The sequence below is a fragment of the Triturus cristatus genome, chromosome 3_1 (assembly GCF_964204655.1).
Source record: "Triturus cristatus chromosome 3_1, aTriCri1.1, whole genome shotgun sequence".
Taxonomy (NCBI): domain Eukaryota; kingdom Metazoa; phylum Chordata; class Amphibia; order Caudata; family Salamandridae; genus Triturus; species Triturus cristatus.
In genome coordinates, this window is record NC_140583.1 from 269,066,324 (window position 1) to 269,087,048 (window position 20,725).

General features: G+C 49.6%; 1 protein-coding gene across 9 annotated transcripts in view; it reads left to right on the top strand.

Moving 5' to 3' along the window:
• The window catches only part of LINGO1 (leucine rich repeat and Ig domain containing 1), a 3,568,664-nt gene that overhangs the window by 2,430,688 nt on the left and 1,117,251 nt on the right, over positions 1 to 20,725 (top strand). The gene's annotated exons all lie outside the window — the stretch shown is intronic.

A 20,725-nucleotide genomic window follows, 5' to 3' on the forward strand; every position in this document is an offset into this window, starting at 1 on the left:
AAAAAAGCCAGTTAAAATATTGCCAGTGGTCTCATGGACCACTGATCACTCCCAAATAAAACTTTTTTAGATTCACAAAAGGAAAATGGTTCCAATCTTTGCCCTTCACCTTTGCAAATGGGTTACCACCTCATTGAGGATTCAGTAACTTATTAATGGTTGTGTCAAACCATTGAGGCATTGAATTCCGAATCGCAGTTTGAAAGGGATGCCTAAACATAGTCATCTCAAATTCGTGTTTCACTTCTAAACCCATTTTGCTATTTGGCAAGCACTTATTGAATTGCAAAAAGATTTAGTACGTTTCAAAAATACCATTTCGTGAAAGCAAACGCTGTGATTTAGCTTTAGTAGGAGCAGTTAAAGTCCTCTGCCCTGGGCACAGTAACCAGTATTTGTGCCCTTAACACTAAGGGTTAGTACTTGTCACGATAAATTATATTTTGGAACCCTGGCCCAGCTGCGGCCTGAGTCGCAGGAGATCTCAGAAGATGTGAAAAATAAGGCAGGGTAAAAACTGAAAAATCTGCAGACCAGCTCTACTGATCTCACAACTCAGGGATTTGTGAATCTCATTTACAGCTGTGAAGCAGCATTGACCAGATAACATCAGTATTAAATGCAACTAAAAAGTGTGATTCATTGAGACTCTCAGTCTTCTTCCAGCCTGATGATGAGGGTTGGTCGTTCAGCCATGAATGGGCCTTGCAGGGCAGGGTTGGGCTGGTTTGTATGTGGTTAGTGGCTTTCTGTAATGGCTCAATAATCTAGGGAAATGTTGGAATTCTCTCTAAAGACACACTATCAATAGCCTCAGGAATTAGGTAAAACCGTTTCATTGCTCTTGAGTGATGCCCTGGGACGGGGAAATATTGGAAACAGAAGTGAAAATGGCACAAGTTGCAAAGTAAGGTAGTTGAGACTGAGAGTAGAGCAACAACTGGGTATTAGTTACAGGTTAAGGGTGAAACAAAACCTGAGGACTAAGCACAGTCCATGCTGCATCAGAAGGGACTCAGTGAAACTGTACATGTGCTGACCATTACCTCTCGCTAATGTCTAAGTACCTGTGAGATGACCAGTCAGCATACCTGACTCATGCATATTCATTAGTTGTTCCACCGATCCCCTCCTAGGCTGGAGACAGCCTGGAGGAGAGGAGGGATGTGCACATGTGTTGTGTTAACATATTGAAAAGACCCTCACTTGCACCATTATTGTGCTCTTTATAATTTCGGATCTCTCATAGGCCAAAAATCAAATGAATAAATAAATAAACATCAAAGATTCTATATGGCCAGCCCTTCAACGATGCATTCTCAACTGCGGGTCAGCGTCGCTCATCCTATGTACCATATCTATTGGTATATTTGCTTTAATGCGTAATTTGGTAATTTCCACACATTGCTGACAGTTTTTCCAGACGTGCAGGACAATAGAAAATAGTACCTTGTTTGTAACATTTACATTTCAGCATTTTGCACAGATTCACATTTTACCGTATAGATGTGCATATCCTATGAGAATGTTAATAACGCTGCTGTGGCTCTGCTTTCATCCCCAAATCTCAAATACCCCTAAAACCCACAGCACGCTATACAATGAACGGATACTGGGTATTAGGTGAGGTGGAATAAGGCGGAAAATCGGGCTGTCTCTGTTAACTACATCTGCAGTACCCTTCAAGGATTGTGTGGTTAAATCAGAGATGGGTGGGTCTTTGGGGGCATAAACTTCATAATACCAGTAATACACTATTTAATATTAGCAGTCAGTGCCTTAAAGGGCCTAGTCTAGTTTACAGCAGAATTTCTGGGTGCTGTCTAATTTATGATGCCTGTGCTGCCTCGAACGCCAGCCCCTCAGGCCTTTCAGAGGCAGAAGCCCCTCATGATATCGCGATGTTTCCCTCTAGTCTAGGCCTTCCACTGCCGGGTTCAAGCGTGGGCGCGAGCGCTGGCCGCGCGGTCAGTTAGCTGGCAGCGCACCAGCCCGGTCTCCGAGATTCCCAGCGGACTTCCGGCTCTGCGAAGATGCTCCGGCTTTGCTGTGCGCGCCAGCAGATGAGCTGTCGGATGAGATCTCTGCATCTCAATAACCGGCGCTCTCAGGGTGGACTGCGAGCAAATATTTGACATGGAAAGGCTGTTCTGCAATCATTTCTCCTCTGGCATCTTCTTCCCTGCCTCTCACAGAAGCCGCAGCTCCGGCGCCTCACAAGCCACACTTCTTCCCCTGCGATTAGTCTCGGCCTTTGCAATTCAAGCACTGAAGCTTCGTAGCCCAGTCTCGGCACCGGCGGTCTGGTCTACTGGGAAATCACCAGTTTGTAGCGTGGCTGACTCTGCCCCAGCCCTAATGCGCAATGAGTTCTGCGGGGCTTTTGGAATCTCCAGTCTGGGCCTGTTTTTAAAAGTACACAGTAGCTCTGTACAGTACCTGGGTCTTTGAGGATGTCATCAGGTAATCCGTGTATGTGTTTAACAGAAGAGAAGGGTTGAACTGGGACCAACAGGGCCGAGATTCACGAGATGTTTCCCTCTTAGCTCCTTCCACTGGAGGGGCAGGCAACTGGTCATTCATTTCTTTTTTTGTGTTGAATTTTTTTATTGAATTTTACAATAAAATACAGGGTAAACACCAATTTAGTAAAACAGTAGATCATTGATAAATAGAGAATATATGTTGTGATGATAAATAGGAACGGATAAGCATAATAAATAAGATGAATAAATAAGAAATCATTGTGGATACATAAATACTGAAATATAAATAAATAAATAAATAGATAAATTAGTGAATTTATAAATAGTAACAGTAACATAAAAAGAGATTGACATTGTATACGCTATAATATATTATAATATATAACAGTATTTTCAATCACTTGTCTGTTCAGGCCTGGGAGGGGGTCTCTCGATCCAAATGACCATCTTTTCACCTCACTAAAGACAGGTCAGCATAGTAAGAGTTAATTGCATCCTTTATTTAAGCTCTCTATGCAGCCCCAGTACATGTGGGCAAAAAGTAAGAATTAATCTTGCACTGACACGAGCCCTCCATAGTATTGTATTGTAATTATATTTATACAGAGCTCCATAACACTAACGCGGCACTGAAGAGCATTGTGGGTGGTTAGTAAGCTTCCCCATTGGCTTAGCTTAGTTCATAGATTTGTAGTGAGGCCTTTGGAGATTGTGTTCCGATGTGTGTGGTTTGGCCGGACCTTTGACCTTGTTATGTTATATGTTGGCAGCAGCGGTCCGTGGAGGGAGTTCCGTGGGGCGGAAAGGCAGTGCGGGGGAGGGGCAGGGTGGGGGGTACTAAACACCGGAATATGGATAATTGGAGGTAAGTAAACAATTAAATAAATAAAACGAATTTAGTGGCGCGCGCTGCACCGCATTTTGTGATGCAGGGCGCCCTACGAAATTCGTTTTGTTTATTTAATTGTTTACTTACCTCCAATTATCCATGTTCCGGTGTTTAGTACCCCCCACCCTGCCCCTCCCCTGCCCCGCCTTTCCGCCCCACGGAACTCCCTCCATGGACCGCTGCTGTATGTTGGGCTCCCGTTTTTATGGTATTTACTTTTTTAACATTTACGACTGTATTTATCCATGTTTATTTTTTACCCATTTTATTGGCATTTAGCCATATTTATTTTATGTTTTGAGACTAAATGGAGTCGTAAAATGGTATATGTTCACATTTATTTAACTGATAAACAAGCACTCATACTTTGAATGCTGTCACATTTTAGAAAATTAAGCAGGCAAATATAACAAAATACGACTCTTATAGGTAAATATGAGTGTTACCTACAAATATATGTTAACATATGCCTGTATTTAAGAGAATCTAATCCTTTTTTTAATCCCCATGGTGTCTATCAGCTTAGCAGTCGGTCTGGAATCCATGAAGGACAACAAGCACAATTTTATGTATTTTTCCTATTAAAAAAAAAAATTCAGACATCAAACAGATTGTTTTCTGTCTGTAGTTAGCTGTAAAAACGGAAAACTGTAAGCCTTAGTTATATGTCACTGAGATTTGATGTGGAAGGTAGCAAATATAAGGCATTCATATGTTTGGTTGACAGGGCTAGGATGTAGACTTTGACCTATAGGGGGAGTATTTTGGGGTCCTGTGTGATTGGCTGTTGATATGGTGTCACAGCACTCTTATAGCAGCACTGGTACATTGAGTGGAGCAAAGGAGAGCGAGAGATGTTCTATTACTTACCGGTAATCTTCATTACTCCGGGTCCCGTTGTCCTCGTCCCTTTCATAACAAGTGGAGATGACCATCTCCCGACAGAAAAAAAAACAAAGGGAATGCTGGGATCCTAATACTGCCCCTCCCACCGGGAGTACATAAGCAGTACTTACCCAGGAGCCCGCCTGTACAACCAAGCCCAGACAGGAAGGCCGGCCGCCCGGGCGGGAGGGAGGGATGTATGAATGGGACAAGGACAATGGGACCCGGAGTAATGAAGATTACCGGTAAATAATAGAACATTACCCCCAGGTCCCTTATGTCCTCGTCCCATTCATAACAAGTGGAGAATACCAAAGCAGAACACCGGCCTTCCGAACCCACAAGCACACCCAGGAAACCACAACAAAGCAGCAACCCAATGGAGCACCGAGAAGAAGGGAAAGGGGAACCGGAGGAAGCAACCGGCCCGCAACCCAGAATAGGACAGCAGGGACCAAACAAGGACCGGAGACATACAGAAGGCCAGGGCCCCAACAAGGCGGCCGCCAACCAGAGAAACCGGAGACAGGGCAAACAGGACCAAGACCCAAAGGACACAGCCAAGGAACCCACCAGACAACGCAGCCCAGCCCAGAACCACCAGGAGGGCACACAGGACCTGGCAGCCGTACGGACACCGAGCAGACACGACCGCCCAGAAGAAGGCCAAAGAAAGAGGCCAAGACCGGACAACAGGGCGCAGGCACAAACACCCAGACCAACAAGGTAGGAGGGAAGCACAGGTCAGAAACAGGCCCAACCCAGCAACCAAACGACCCGGCCCCCAGAGAGGACAGAGGAGGAAGCCCACCCAACCTCGCAGAAGAGGCCCAGGAAAGAAACGCCAGCACCACCAGGGCCACCAAACGACAACCACCACGCACCCAACCGAGAGGGAGGAGCCACAGCAAGAGGACAGGAACCACAACCCAACCAAACAGAAAGAGAGGGAAGAAGGCAGACACCTGAAACTCCAGGAGGCCAAAAAACCCCACCGGAAAGGGGGCCGCCAGCCCAACCAGGACGGTCACCGAACCCAGACCAGCTAGGGCAGAAGAAGCCAATCCAAAACACCACAGGCAAGAGAAGCCCCCAGAAAGAACCAGCAGCGGACCAAACAACAGAGAGGCCAACAAAGACCGGAAACCAACAAGCCGGAACCCAACAGAACCAGCAAGGGAGGGGACAGGGCCACCGGCCACAACCCCAAAAACCCCCAACCCCAAAGGGAGGGAAAACAAGGCAGGGCGCAAGCCCAGGGAAACAAGAACCCCCGTCCGCCCCCAAACCAGGAGACAACCCTGCAGGAACCCGCCGAACGACAGAGGGCAGAAAAAAACACGCGCCAACACAGCGGAGAATCGCCCAGGCACCCAACACCCCGGCCAAGCCCGCAGCAAGGGCAGGAGTATCGGAAAAAAAGGCCATAGGGCGCACGGCCCCCAGACCAGAAACCCACCAGGCCCGACCCCAGAAAACGCCGGAGAGGAGCCAAGAAACAGCCAAAAAACAGGGCAACAAACGCAAAGGAACCAGGAAGCCAGGACCGGAGCCAAGCAACCCGCCCACGCAGGAGGACCCGCAGGCCCAACCAGCTCACAGAAAAGAGCCCAGGCAGCACAAAGGCCAAAGCAAGGGCAGGAAGGCCCACAGAGACCCCCATCCCACCACCGCCGGAAGAAACAAACAAGAGAAACCGCCGAGCGGAAACCGGAGGAAGCAGAGAAGCCAGAGGGCCAACCAACAGCAGACCCCGGACAACCCGCAGCTAGGAGGACGAACCCCACAGAGGCGACGACGAACAACACAGAACCGCACCCCAACAAGAGAAGGGGGGGGCACCCAAAACCTACCACCGGGATCAGACCCAGGGTAAGCAAGGGAAGACAGGAGCGAGCCAAGACACCGGAACAAGGAAAGAACCAGGAAAGCCCCGTAAACAGACCCCACAGCCGCCAGGGAAGCGACCGAACAGCCAGCAAACCAAAGAGGCACAGCCAGAGGCCTCACCACACCAGCAGGAAGCCAGCAGGCCAGAAGCAACAGAAGGCAACCCCGGTCACGCCAACCCAGAAGCACCGAACACCAGGACCCCACACAGGCTCGAACAAGGCAGCAGAAAGAGGGCCAACGCAGACGGAGCACCGGGGGAACTCCAACCACCCACAAGGGAGACACCAGGACCAGGCAGAAACATGGACACCCAACCACAGGCAAAACAAGCCCGGGAAGAGAACCCCCAGCAGGAGCAGGCCCAGAAGGACACACCCGAACAGGGCCCGACACCAGCGGAGCGACCCGCCAGGCCAGCCAGAGAGCGCAAAGGCAAGGATGCAGGGCCGAAGCAAGCGACCAACAGGCGCCAGAAACCCCCAGGGGCCAGAACACCCCCGCGGACACCAGCCAGGCAACCAGGAAGGGGACCAGACGAGACCAGGACCCTCCCAGAGAGCAACCGCCCCCAGAGACCAGAGAGAACCCCAACCGCAGAACAGAAGAGGGGAAAACAGGCGCCAGCGCCCAGGACATGACAACAGCGAAAGACAGCCAGACCCAGACAGCAGCAGCCCGAACCCCAGGCAGGGGAACCGCACAGGGAACACACCCCTGAGGGGGGTGCAAGGAAAGGAAGAGCAGGAGCCCAAACCAGACCGAGCAGCACCGAAGGCCGAACCGGGAGGGTCGGCAAGGGCCCACCGAAGGAAGCCAAAGACACAGGAAACAGACCAGGGGAGCAGCAAAAGCAGGGAACACGAGGACAAAGCCAAGGAAACCCCAAAAGCTAGCAACAGCGCCAAGGGAGCGCCAGAGCCAGGAGCAACCAAGAGAGCATCACCCAGCAAGGAAGAGGCAAGCAGAGGGAGTCCGCACCAGCCAGCCAGCCCCCACTAAGCAACCCCAGCTCACAAAAGGCACCGGGACAAACACCAGCCGCTGGAAGGGAGGCAGCAACAGGCGCGAACCAGGAGGAGGCAAACACAGCACCACACCACCACACCATGGACCCAGGCACCCGAGTCCAAATCACAGCACCAGCACCAGAAACACCCAGAGGAGCAGGACCAGCAGGCGCGACAGAAAGAGCGGGCAGACCCCGGCAGGACCAAACGCCCAGGAGAGGGAAAGCACCAGCTGCGGGGGCAGCCGAAGAACAACCGCCCACACCAGAACAAGGGCCAGGAGCACAGCGGCCAAACAGGCCCAGGAGGACCAAGGCCCCAACCGCAACACCCAGGGAAGCCAACAACCCGCAAGTGCAGGGAACCCCAGGAGGACACAAGCACCGCGGCCAGCGCACCAGAAGGCAGGCAGAAACACAGCAGCACCCAAGATGACAACCGAACATCCCGAACACCGTCAAGGGCCGGCTAAACAAGAAAGAACCGCCAGAGAGGCAGGAGCGGCAGGGCCAGGCACCAAGCAAGCGGGAGACACGCAGCCAGGTACAAGGACCGGACAAAACACATCACCAGGCACCCAGCACCGACAACAGAACCAGGCCGGGAAATAAGCGAGACGGTAGGGGACCACGAGGAACCCAACCCACGCTCCAGCACGGCAGCGCCCGCACCAGCCCCGAGCCAGCAAAGGCACAGCCGAGGGACGGAGTGCCACCGGACAGAAAACAGCCAGCGCACAGCAAGCATGGGGGTGGGGAGCCAGACCCTGCAAAGGAAACAGAGCCAAGGCAGCAAATCCCGCAACCCCAAGGCAAGGCAATATCCAAGGCAGAAAGGACGAGCGAGGGCCACCCTAGAGGCAGCCACCCGTAGGAGGAGAGACAACCCACGGCAAAAGGGCCCAGCACCTCCCGCAGGGACCAGGACGAGCATCCGCAGACGGCACACACCCCTGAACCACAGGGAGTCCACGAACGAACCCCCACCACCTCCAACAGCATGCGCAAACTGGGCGCATTCGAGCAAGCGCCCAACAGGCATTCGAGACCAGTACCATGCACACTGAAACGCCTGAATAAGGACAGCACCCCTGCAACCAGCGCAGGGAGGAGTGAGGACAGGCAAGGAGGCGTACGGACCACCCGGGCGACCTCGGAAGCACGGGACCGGAGCCCAGGAACAGAACCCGGGATCGCAACCCCCGACAGCTGCAAACAGGAGCGGGCGCCCCCGAAGGAGCAGACAGCAGAACCAGGCGCGTCACCCGTAGGGCCGCCAGGACGCCACCCCCCCCCCCCCCCGCAGTGACAACATCCCGCAGGACACACCGCAACAGCACACAACAGATCCCCAACAGGACGAAGGTCGGGACGCAGAGGCACAGGCAGCGGCAGCACAGAACAGCACAGAAACAGCACAACTGAAAGGGCTGGTGCTGCAGATACTCCGGAAGAAGGGCCCCACAGCGTCCAACAGCAGACGCCCGTCAAGGGCACGCAAGGCAGCATGAATGCGCCAGGGCCCAAGGAGATGCCACAACCGCTAACAGGGTGCGGGGGGGGGCAGTCCCAATAAGGAGGAAGGCAAAGCGCCCCTGCGCAAGAAAGCCGAAGGGAAACCAGCAAATCCCCGCAAAAAGTAAGGAAAAGCCGCCAAGCGGGACTCACCCGGGCAGGGACCAACACCACCGCCAAGGCCCCCCCCCTCCAACCTCATGCAGGAAACCAGGAGAATGAGGAGGAACATCGGAAGTGAGGCATGTCTCACCCGGCCAGGCTCTGGAAGACGCACCCGCGAACCGGAAGGAAACAGGAGCACACGCCCCAGCCGCAAAGGGCCGGGCGGCCAATCAGGATTCCGGCAGGAACAGAGACTGACTCTCAGCAAGCCCGGCAGGCCAAGAGACAGTCCAGGAAACCCCGCGCCCGCACAGCCAGGCAGTCGGGCGGGGGGGAGGAGAAGAGAAAAACGCCACTCCAGCCAAGCAGGAGCAGCACCAGCACACCACATGCAGTCTGTCGACAGACAGAAAAAAGAACAGGCGGGCTGCTGGGTAAGTACTGCTTATGTACTTCCGGTGGGAGGGGCAGTATTGGGGTCCCAGCATTCCCTTTGTTTTTTTTTTCTGTCGGGAGATGGTCATCTCCACTTGTTATGAATGGGACGAGGACATAAGGGACCTGGGGGTAATAGCTGTGCGTGGGTCGAGTCATGTCTACCGGCAGTAGATTTGGCGCTAGTTCTTGCATATACATGACTCTCAGTTCTGTGGTGTCCATGCCATCCTTGTGGTGGCAGTTGTTCTGTCTGCTGGTTGGTGCAGCAACGCTTTACCACCTACCTGAATTCCAGAAGGTCTTAGATATTTCTTGTCTTTTCCAGGAGGACGTTGTATAGTGTTCCTACCTGTACAAAGAAGGAGTTATCACTGATGCATTTCTTCTGGCAGTGGGAGAACGATAGTCCCAGATTCTAGTCTAGAGCAGGGGGTTCTGTTCTGTGAGTATCTTTGCATTTTAACTTGGAAGAAGGAGGTGCCGTGTGGGCAACGTAGAGTGCCCTCAAGGTGTATCACCTGGTGAGTTGCCATTTGCGTGCTTGAAGATTTGGTGTTATGTGATCCCATTGGCAAAGATGTGGAGGTGTCTTCCTGCCACATTTTGGATTCTTTGTAGTCTTCAGAGCAGTGAGAGCAGTGCTCGTAGGTAGCATCCATTTGTGTAGTGTAGATGAGACATGACAACGACACTGGGAACCTGAAATACTGTGGGATCTCTTTGAAGATTAATGTAGTAAAGAATCTGTATGGTTTAAACCATGCTTCTTGTGATTTAATTCACCTTGTAGGACCAAAGAAAGGTCGGAGTGTGTGCTCAAACCGAGATATCATGCTTCATTTGATGCAGTTGTGGCTCGGTTGATCATTGGGTAGCTGTTCTTCCATTCTCCACAGGTTAGCATATCTGACTTGGAAGAGTTTGGTTTAAGATGGTTACTCAACATTCATTGATTGAAAACTCAGATGCAACGTTCTGGTCCAGAGCAGTGTATGTCCCCCTGTTTTTCCAGCTGTCGGGCAGTGCTTTAAATGGGGACAAATAAGTGCAGGTGCCCATTAAAATAGAGGTGTGGCAAGTGGGCGGGGCAGGGGCGGGGCTAAGGGCAAAATAACATCATACATTGAGACTTCTGTACCAGTTGCAGCACATATTAAAGCACATGACAAATGTGTTTATGTAAAAAAACACGGATTAATTCAACACAAAATGAAAGTCATGATGGCACTTTCTCCCGAAAGGTCGCTGCACACCTGATTGACAGTGCAGGGTCTGTCTAGAGACCCTGCCCTGTTAATCACAGCGTGACACAAACCCTCTCACCCCCCTGCAGTGTGGGGACAATGAAATGGGCGCTGCTGGAATCTTCACCAGCAACTCTGTAAAAGGATACTTCGGCCAAGTTAATTACAAGCTCCTCGGAGGCAGAGCGGCCTCTGCCCTGCACTGGAGCAGAGAAACCGAGACTGCCGTGCCCCGGATCAGGGCACCGGTACTCTCCCTGGCTACAGAGAAGTGCCGGTACTGATGGCAAAAAAATTCGAAAGTGCGGGTACTCAGTACCGGTGAGTACCGTCCCATTTAAAGCACTGCTGTCGGGTAGTTTGTGTGTGTTAGGCTTAGTTGTATTAGGTTAGGTTGAAAGCTCCAAAGAGATTTGGTAGTCAGTGCTGAAAGGAGGTGATGGAATCAGCAGTAGTGAGATGATGGTAAATCTGTCAGCTGTCCACCACCAGGGCCAGACATGCTTTTTATTCCATCAAACATTCCTTCATAGACTACAGCCCTTGAAGGCTGGTTTTGAAGACCGAGGGTTGCTCCCTGTCACGTTCCTCACCTCTCTGAGGTTAATTGCAGCAGGCACCTGAAGGCTCCAAGAGAAAGAAAGAGGGAATTCAGGGAGAAGGTGATCAGAGAGGGAGAAGAAAGAGAGGAGGAGTGAGAGAGAATAAATGGATGGAAAGAGAGCTATAGCGTGAGGTGAGGACGGAAGCGGGACTGGTTTGAGCCCTTTTGCTAGGGCTGCGTTTGGTTCCCCAGTCCGACCACGGACACGAGAATGTTAACTTATATCAGGTTTGTTCTATTGATGGTTGCTACGGCATGCAACATTTCTCAGTTCTGGGCACTCTGCAATATATTGCTAAATATCTTTCAGGGCAAATAAACATTCCTGTGGCCTGAAGCCTTAAAGCCTGTGGTTCTTGGGGCAGTGGAAGCAGAACTCGACTTTATTTGTTGGTTAGGACTATGGATCTGCGCCATGCAGGGGATCTTAACTTAGTCACTTCTTATGAACGTCGTATGAAGTTCCAAATTTTTCCTCTTCAAACTTCATTAAGTTTTTTTTTAACATTTCACGAGTTTTGTTACCTCTGCATAAGTTTTGAAGTTTAGAAAAAAATCTCAAGGAAAGTCCTTGCAGGGTAGGTTTTGTGAAAAAAACTAATTCCCACCGGGATTTCGCTCTGGGCCACTCCTAAGGAGGGCGAAGCGCATTACTTGGGTTCCTCCTGCTTATTTGAAGCAGAATTTTCCCCCTCACTGTTGCAGAAGTGGATTTTAGTTAATCGGGATTCGGATAATGGTGTCACCTAAGAGCACTAGTGCGAAATCTCAAGGGAGACCATTCCAGGGATTGCGCGTTCTCTGCCGAACTCCCTGTCATAGTATTTGAGGCTTCTCCAGAATCATCTTCTCTCTGTGGAGAGGTGTGGCTCACTGGTTAGAGGCAGCAGACCCGTAAGCAGAGAATCGGCCAGGGACCAGGGTTCAATTCCTGACGCGGCAGGGTCGTGGACCAGGGTCAAAACGGACTCGATAATTCTCAGCTCGGTACCTACTCTAACCAGGAACACACTTGGCAACTCTGGGCATTAAGCTTGCCTCATCTCTACAACGGCCCCCCACAGATGCCAGGGATGCCTGGTTTCACCTTGGAGATACCCAGAAAGGGACCATCTCACAGGGATAGCCAGGACGGGTTCCCCAGCGGTCTACAGTGCTGGGACGCCCCGTTGCTGGGGCAGCTGTGCGCTTTACAAGTCTACAACATTTACACATTTACATTTACAGTTACGGAAGCTTAAAAGAGCCATGTGTTTAAGTAGCGCCACGGACATACTTCTCAGAGCGGGCACCTAGACACTGACTTTGGTTTTTGGCGCTCTATACATTTTAGTTTGAGTTGACTTCATTCTGGTGACACTGAATATCAAGGTGGTCTTCTTTGAGACTTTAGTTACAATTATTTGATTTTACCAGGAAGCCTCTGGTGTCAGCCAGGAACGAGGGTTTTCATCCATGTCCAGGCCGAGCACACTAGCCTCCTCAAAGCCGTTCTGTAATCCATCGTGTCCTAGATTTGAGCGCCAACTACATTTATTTTATGATGTCCTTTTTTTCCCTTTGACTGTCTCTAAACACAAGTCCTTCCTTGAACCTTTCCAAGCTGGTGTGCGGGGAGGCTGTCATGGGCATAAAACGTGATCCCGCTCTCAAGGCCAGATTCAATCATGCTCACACAAATTGCATTTTTTAGCAGTCTTCCAAAACCTGTGAATAAAATACACGAAAGGCCACTCTTCGTCCGGAGCGCTGGACGCGACATTGAACGTCGAGGTGCGAGTGTACATCATGTGGGTGGGGGGAGCTGCGGGGCAGGGAGGCGTCCAACTGCCCGCTTGAACGACCAATCTTCTTCCACGTGAGCCACGAGCCACCACGGGCCGCGACCTCTCAGAAGACAGACTCGTATTTCTCCTATTTTCAGCCATCTACAGGAATGCAGGAAAATGGAGGCGAACAAACAAGGACATTCGCGTGAATTTATGGGGGAATGTTGCTCGACTGACAGAAAGCTTTTGACGTGTCTATATTATTTGTTTTATTTTCGAAGCCTAGCTTGCAGACAGAAGCAACGGCACAGTGCTTTGCAATGGGGTAGGCGCGTTCACGCAGACGGATGGTGGGGTTAACTAGCACATGAGGTAAATGAAATTAGGTACTGTTAGATTACTGGGCAAAGAAGGAGAGAGTTTGTGATCATTGAACTGATGTATGGGGCAATACAAAAATAGAGGTTTAGGCAAACATAAATGTGGCTCACAGGCTGTGCTCAGAGGCAAAAAGATGGAAAGTCGGGGGAGAGCCATTCCTAATGAATAGAAGAGATTTCGGTGCAGGTCAGTTTTCGTGCAGGTTTTTAAGAGTAGAGAGGAGGCGTTTTGAGATGAGCAGTCAAAGGATGCAAAATGGTAGTAACAAACATTACTTGTGAGGCAGCGTTATAATAGGTACTTTTTAGGCATTTGGAACAGGCTAACAGTTCATTGCTCGGCTACCACTAGACTACCACTTTGCAAGGACAGCGGATGAGCTCACTAGTTGGAAGAGTAAAGTATAATGGGTAAATGTGAAAAATCAAAGAAGATTCTGCCAATACTAGAATGGATATCTTCGGATTATCACCTTTGACGTTTGGCTCAATTATTTTAAAACAAAATTGGAATCCCTTTGACTGCCCCTGGTTTAGCGTGGCAGGAAATGGGGGGGAAGACAGTTTCTCCAGACAGTGGAAGTGAATTGCCTGCAACTCTGTGACTGGAAGAAGAGGAACCAGACACAAGTGAGGGGGTGGAGGCAGGTCTGCCTTTAAGTTCAAGGAGGCCTTTTGGTAATATGTCAGGAGAATTGAGAGACTACAAAGAGCAGCAGTAAAGTCTGTGCACACCACTGTGCACTGAAAATAACTTTTTAACCTATTATCTGTATTATGTATGGAGTTTTATGAAATGTTGATTGTAGTGACTTGATATGTTTTATAGATTACCTTTTAATAGGATAACCTTGCGTGTTGAGGTTTGTGCCCACCCGAGTTGTGGTATCTTACTACATTATACATCATGCTTGTATTGTATGGTGTATGATCTATGAATTCTGTGGCGATATCATTGATGAAATTGCCCACTTTTAAATCCTCTAAGATGTAATGATTAATTTTGTTTGTTTTTACCGCTGTTCATATTGACTTGTAGATAATCCATTAGTCAAATTCTGTATACTGTGCTGCTTTTGCTTTTATGACAATACTGTTGAAATAAAGCTTTATGAAGTGAAGTAAAAAATATACTGTTGCGTTCACTTTTGATGGAAATCTCTCTGATGCCACCGGTAACAGTAATACGCACACAAATCACTATAAAAATACTTCTTCAACTATATAGGGTAACTTTAGTTAATGCAATGATGTAGGTTGTTTTCAACCTCACAAGGATGCTTTTTCTAAAGATCAGAAGGATGAAAGTCTGAGCCAGTTCTGCAGACTACATACATCTCAGAATAAGGTGGTGAACCTGATGAGGCATATTAAGAAGTAAACCTCAAGCACATTGTCACCCAGGGGGTCCTCAAGTTCCTATTGGCATCTTATCAGCCTGATGTACCTGAAATCAAAGAAAGGTTTTCTGTCTATTTTTATACTGATTGACTTTAACTGTATTAATATTTTCTTCAACAGCGAAGTGCCTTTATGCTCTCCAGCCCTGTTGCACTATATAAAATTTTACAAACCACACACAGGGTAAACAAAATGGATACCATACCTCAGAATGGAGGGGCCCCAGGCTGCCTGGTAGGGTGGTTAACTAGCCGAACTGAGCCCAAAGGGGTAAATCCACCCAGTGGTATACAGTCACATTGCTAACCAGCTAACATTTATACAGGAGCAAGCAACAACCACATCCCTTGCCAGGGTGAGCCACAAAAGTCACTAAATGAACATGTTCTTAACCCTCTGGGAGCTTGGCGCAAAAACAGTCAGGATAACTTAGAGGCAATGTGTAAAGTATTTGTGCAGCACTTAAACAGTAATAAAGTGAAAATGCAACACAAGAAAAATCCCACACTAATTTAGTGCATGTAATAAATTATTTGACACCAACATGACAAAAAGCCAATCAGTAGAACAAGAGATATGCAATTTTAAAGGTGTAGGTAAAAATAGTGCTTAAAAGCACAAAGTAACAACCGTGGTTATCTGGTTGCACCGGACCAGAATAAAATCACAAGTTCAGACCGACCACAATGGAGCACAGGCGAGATACAGGAACCAGGTTAGGCCCAAAGAAGTGTACCTTATGTCCTTCATGGGGCATTGTGCCTTTTTTGATTGTTGTCCTTAAGCACATAATTTCTCTTGGGTTGGGAACAGAAGTCTGATCCAAGGAGCAGAATGGGCCACAGCACTTTGTTGGACATGGTAGTACTGTCTGCATACTGGGATGCATTTGTGAGCAAGTTAAGGTAAGGTGCTTCACAGATCGGGTCCACAAGTGAGAAGGGTTCCTGATGGGTCAGTCCAGAGTTCAGAGAGGCATAGAACTGACAAGAGCCTCTGCAGTAGAAGGCCTCCAATATTTACTTGGCCTGCTGCAGTTTGAGCTCCTCTGGGTAAAGAACACGGGAAGATACACTGTTCTTTGCCCTGACAATGAATGGGCTCTACTCTTGGGAGTGAGTTGTCCTCCTCCATTGAGTGCCGCAGCTCAAGACCTGCACCCAGGTCCTCCCCTTGCTTAACCATCTCCTCATCCTCTGACGTGCCCAACAACTGGTGAGCCTCCTCCTAAACCCTGAGAGCCTCCTGGAGCTTCTTTTCTTTGGAAGACCCTTCTCCTTACAGAATCCTCTGAGCTCAGCTGCAGTGTAGCTCTACAGGTTGCTTAGCTTAAGCTCCATCCATGAAAGCAGGCACGCAGGGACACAGGCACAGAGAGCCAGTTAGAATTGAATTGGGTTTGGAAAAAGCAAACATAGCCAATGAAGGAGAATTTAAAACGAGGTTTGAATCTGTTATCAAATTATGTATATGGGATTTTCGTGTTACACAAATCCCTGAATGTCACTGCACAAACAGTGGTGCTGTGTACCACCACTGAGCACCAATGTAAGAAGTTGGGTTGTTAGTGGAGGTGGGTAAAACCCTGTTCAAGAAGCACCCACAACCCTTATCAGGGTGAACCACAAACAATCACTAATGTAACCTGTGCTTAACCCTCTGGTAGATTGGCACAAATACAGAGGTTTACCTTAGAGGCAATGTGAAAAGTATTTATGCAGGACTTAAACAGTAGTAAAATGAAAACACAATACAAGAAAAATCCCACATATTAGAAAAATAGATTCAATTTTATTACATTATTTGACTACAAAACGAAAAAATCTAATTAGTAAAACCAGGGATATGTAATTTTAAAGGTTTAAGTATAAGTAGTGCTTATAAGCACAAAGCACCAACTATGGTCATCTGGTGGCACCAGACTGGGACAAAGTCACAGGTTCAGGCCAACCCCGGTGGATTGAAGGCTGGATACAAGAACCAGGTTAGGCCCTTTGAGATTTGTATCTTATGTGGGGCATTGCAACAAGCAACAGAGGTTCCGATAAGTGATGCGGGGTCCTGAGTCAAGTTGCATCCTGCTGCATTGGTTCTGATGAGGGCCTGCAAGAGCTCGGATGCGAGGTCCATGTCGAGTTGCATGGCACTGCATTGGTTCCGTTGAGGAGCTTTAAAGGCTGCGTCGGGTTTGGTCGTGCTACATCGGTTCTGATGGGGACAATAGCTGGGCTGGCAGATCACGTTTATCACAATACCAATCCCAGGATGCTTGTTTCTGTTCCAGGGAAGACCTGGCTTGGCGGCTCGGGCTGGACTGTTGCCACGAGGAAAAGGGCAGGACTGATTTGCATATGGCTGAGTCTGAACTCGGGTGGTGAAGTTAGCTAAAGAACGATGATGGATTCAACCCAGATCTGTGATGGGAGATGAGTGTCTATAAAGTTTAAGTGCTTCGTCCATCATCTCCTTATGTTTGCTTTGTTTGCCCTAAGTTGCCAGGGTATGCCCAGACCTGGGTCCCTTTCTCACTTTGCCACTGTATTCAAGCTAGCATGGCTGATGAGGGGTGTTACCCCAATACTGGTCCCTGGATGCTTGTTTCTGATCCAGGGAAGACCTGGCTTGGCAGTTCGGGTTGGACTATTCCGATGAGGAATAGGGTCAGACTGATTTGCATATGGCTGGGTCTGAACTGGGGTGGTGAAGTGAGCTAAAGAATGATGATGGATTCAGCCCAGATCTGTCACGGGATGAGTGTCTGAAAAGTGGCAGCGCTCCGTCCATCATCTCCTTGTGCTTGCTTGGATCACGTTTATCTCCTCTACAAAGGGTCCAGGACTGGGGAGGCACCACTTGGTGTTTAGGACTCACATCAGGCAGAATCCAAGTGCAGGCTTCAAGGGTGATAGAGCTAGTTGTGTCCCTGCAGCGCAGAACAGGAGGCCATCTAACTAGTCCTTGCAGTAACTCTAGTAGTCCTGGGTTCAAGGTGCAGGTCCATTCCTTGTTCCTCCGGTAGCAGGGCAGCAGAGCAGTCCCTCTTGCAGCATGGCAATTGAGCAGCTGGGCAGTCCTTGGTGCAGCAGGGCAGCAGAGCAGTCCTTCTTCTGAGTCTTCCACAAGTGTAGAAGTGATCTGACGAGTCAGTCCGAGTATTCTCTTTTTAGGTCTCGCCTAGCGACGCAGCGCGATCTATTGTCGTCAACTTGGTTGCCGAAGGGGGACAGGAGATGTGCACTTGCCCAGACAGCTGATGTGCACGCTCACGCCGTCTCTTCTCTGGCTATGTCAGCTTGCGGCCGGGCAGCAGATGTGCACGCTCACGGCTTCTCGCACACTTTCACTTTCGCGCACTCAAACAATGCCCCCGCTGCACTTGTTACGGCTCCATGGGCTGAATATTTTATAGTACCAGGAATAGCATTTTCTTTCTTGACAGATATACAGGCGAGTTCCTTTAGGAGCAACCCTTTCTCGTCACAGGCTCGCGGCGTGAAAACAGGAAGCGAGGTGCAGGGACATGGGTGGTAAACAGAGCAGCGCACCCGCCTCAGATGGGCGAACCAGGGCGTACTCGGGCTCGGACATCCCCTCCAGCAGCAACGGGACCCACCGGCATGCTGGCAGCGCACGGGCCCCAGGGCCCTACATGGCGGCGGTCCGGCCGGTGTATGCAGCAGGGCCCCTCGGGCCCCTCTTCCGCCAAGGCCTTCACCGCCTCCCAGCATGCCCTCCAGGGACCCAGGACTAGGAGCACGGGGTGGGCGCCGGAGGCGGCGCAGGCGGGACCTCGGTGGGCTCCCGGGCCCAGTCTTCCTTCAACATCCCAAACAGCAGCAGCAGGGGTGGCGGCAGCAGCTCTAAGGACTCGGGCAGCAGCACACCCGAGAAGGGGGGCAGGGACCGCACCACTGCTGGCCACGGAGTGCCCCGGCTGCTCATCGGATCACTGCCTTTGCACCTTTTGCCTCACCTGTTCAGAGGTACGTGTGTCTTTGTAGTGTGTTGTGTGCATAGCGCCTAGACCCTGGCCTGTACAGTCAAGCATGTTATCTCTAGGGGTTACTTCCCTCGTTTCTGGCCTGCATTGGATAGCTAGAGGGAGTATGTTAAGGCTGTACAATGTGCGTGCACTTGGGGTTATCGTTAATTAAGTGGGTGGATGTGCCTTGACCGGCTTCACTGTATTATATTCGGTTGGTCGAAAAAGAGGTTCCTGGCCTTGCAGTGCCTGTATTTCAGACTCGCTCTCATAGAAACAAACCTTGTTTTATGCACCGATTCCTTCTAAATTCTGCGTGGCATGTAGAGTTTATTTTTGTTTATTTATAACTGAAAACCTACTCGTCCCACGTTAACTATTTGACGAGTCACATAGTTCCTGCTGTACCCTTTTCCGGCAAAATACTTGTTTAGGACACTGACCTGAGTGAGGGGGGCGGCTAAAAAGGAAAGACCCGTTCTGTTGGTTAACTAAAGAAAAGTGAAACCCTTTAGCACCAAAAATAGCTTAAATATGCAAGTTGGGTCAAAAATATGTGCATCCATAGCTTTTAAGCAGGTGTGGAAAGTGCACATAATATGCGAACAGGATTTATTAAAACTATTTGTAACTGGATACTGTACCGAGGGTTTCTTGGAGAAACAGAGCTTTCATACAGCTGGCATACAGCTGGCATACAAGGGACGCAGGGATCTTTCTGCTTCCCTTTCCAAGAGACTTAGTTTGAGAGAGACAGGGGCAAGCGACTTGTCAAAGATGAGATCCGAAATAAGAATAACGCTGAACAATTTCTTTATTGCAAGAGCCATTTTCGCCCTGCTGTTAAGTAACATGCTGCTGCGAGGCTCATCCTTCCCTAGTTTATCGGCCTGGGAAGGATGATAAGTATGGTAGGCAGTTCCAGGTTACATACAAGACAGTGGGAATGAACTAATTTACCTGCTGTCCTTATGTCCACTGGCGGGGCTAGACTTTTAATTCCACGTTACCGGACTTGGAACACACCCTCTGTCCCACATTGATCTTGTCCGAGTGGTTCAGGGAGTATACTCTTGCCATAATGACTAATGGTCATCCCCAGACAGCACATGCCAGCCTGGACTCTTGGACCCATGTGCCGGAACCAACAGCACTGTCACGCGCCTCCCCAAGACACGTCATGCAATCACGGAAATGAAACTATCACAACACAAAGTGCTTCTGAAACGAAGCCCTGAACAAACTCTCCCAACCTTATGTGACCAACAAGCACACGTGAATGGTGGCAGTTAAAAACAACACAAAGAGCTCCCCAGATCGAGAATGCACGACAGTGTATTTTTAATAGTAGTAATACAAATGACCAGGGTGTGACACTAACTGTCTGAAAATCAGTAAGAGCAACTGAGGTTTTTAGGTCTCGCCTGACCCAGCGCATGCGCTGGTCTGGCGAGACTTATTGAGAGGGCTCCAAAAAGTGCTACCAGGCCAGCCTAGAGCTACAGTGCATGTGCACGGGCGCGCGCGCCGCGCTTTACCGCAATTACTTTCACTTTCGCGTCCGCACGGCCGCTTTGATGTTTGATGTGATCGCGATTGCGATCACTTACACTTTCGTGGCCGCACTGCTGCTTTGCATAGCCAGTAGGTCTCGCTTTTGGGACCTTATAAGTATTTAGTTATGCAACTGTTGCATGGCTAAACACTTAAGGTCCCAAAGGCGAGACCTATTGGCTATGCCAATGCTTGTTTTTATTGCCGTATTCAATTTCAAAATTGTAAGGGCCTTTCACACCGTAGATGCATATTTCTGCAACATATGGGTGACGTTTCAGCACACGCACTCCCGACTGACGTTTGAGGACCCACACTCAAACCGCGCTCCTTTCTAAGTACACTCAAACAAAGCTGGTACAGAGGACACCCTGTCTTACTGGACCCCTTCTGAGGACGGGGCATACACGCCGGGGTCCCTTCTGAGAAGGGATGGGACTTCCCTGGGGTCTGTGAGGTTTGCCTCCACCTTCAGCAGGGCACAAGCACGAGAACTGTCCCTTTTTGGGGAATATATTTGTGGACATCGCCTTTCATCTGAAAGAGCAAACAAGCATTTGCAATGCAATAGGTC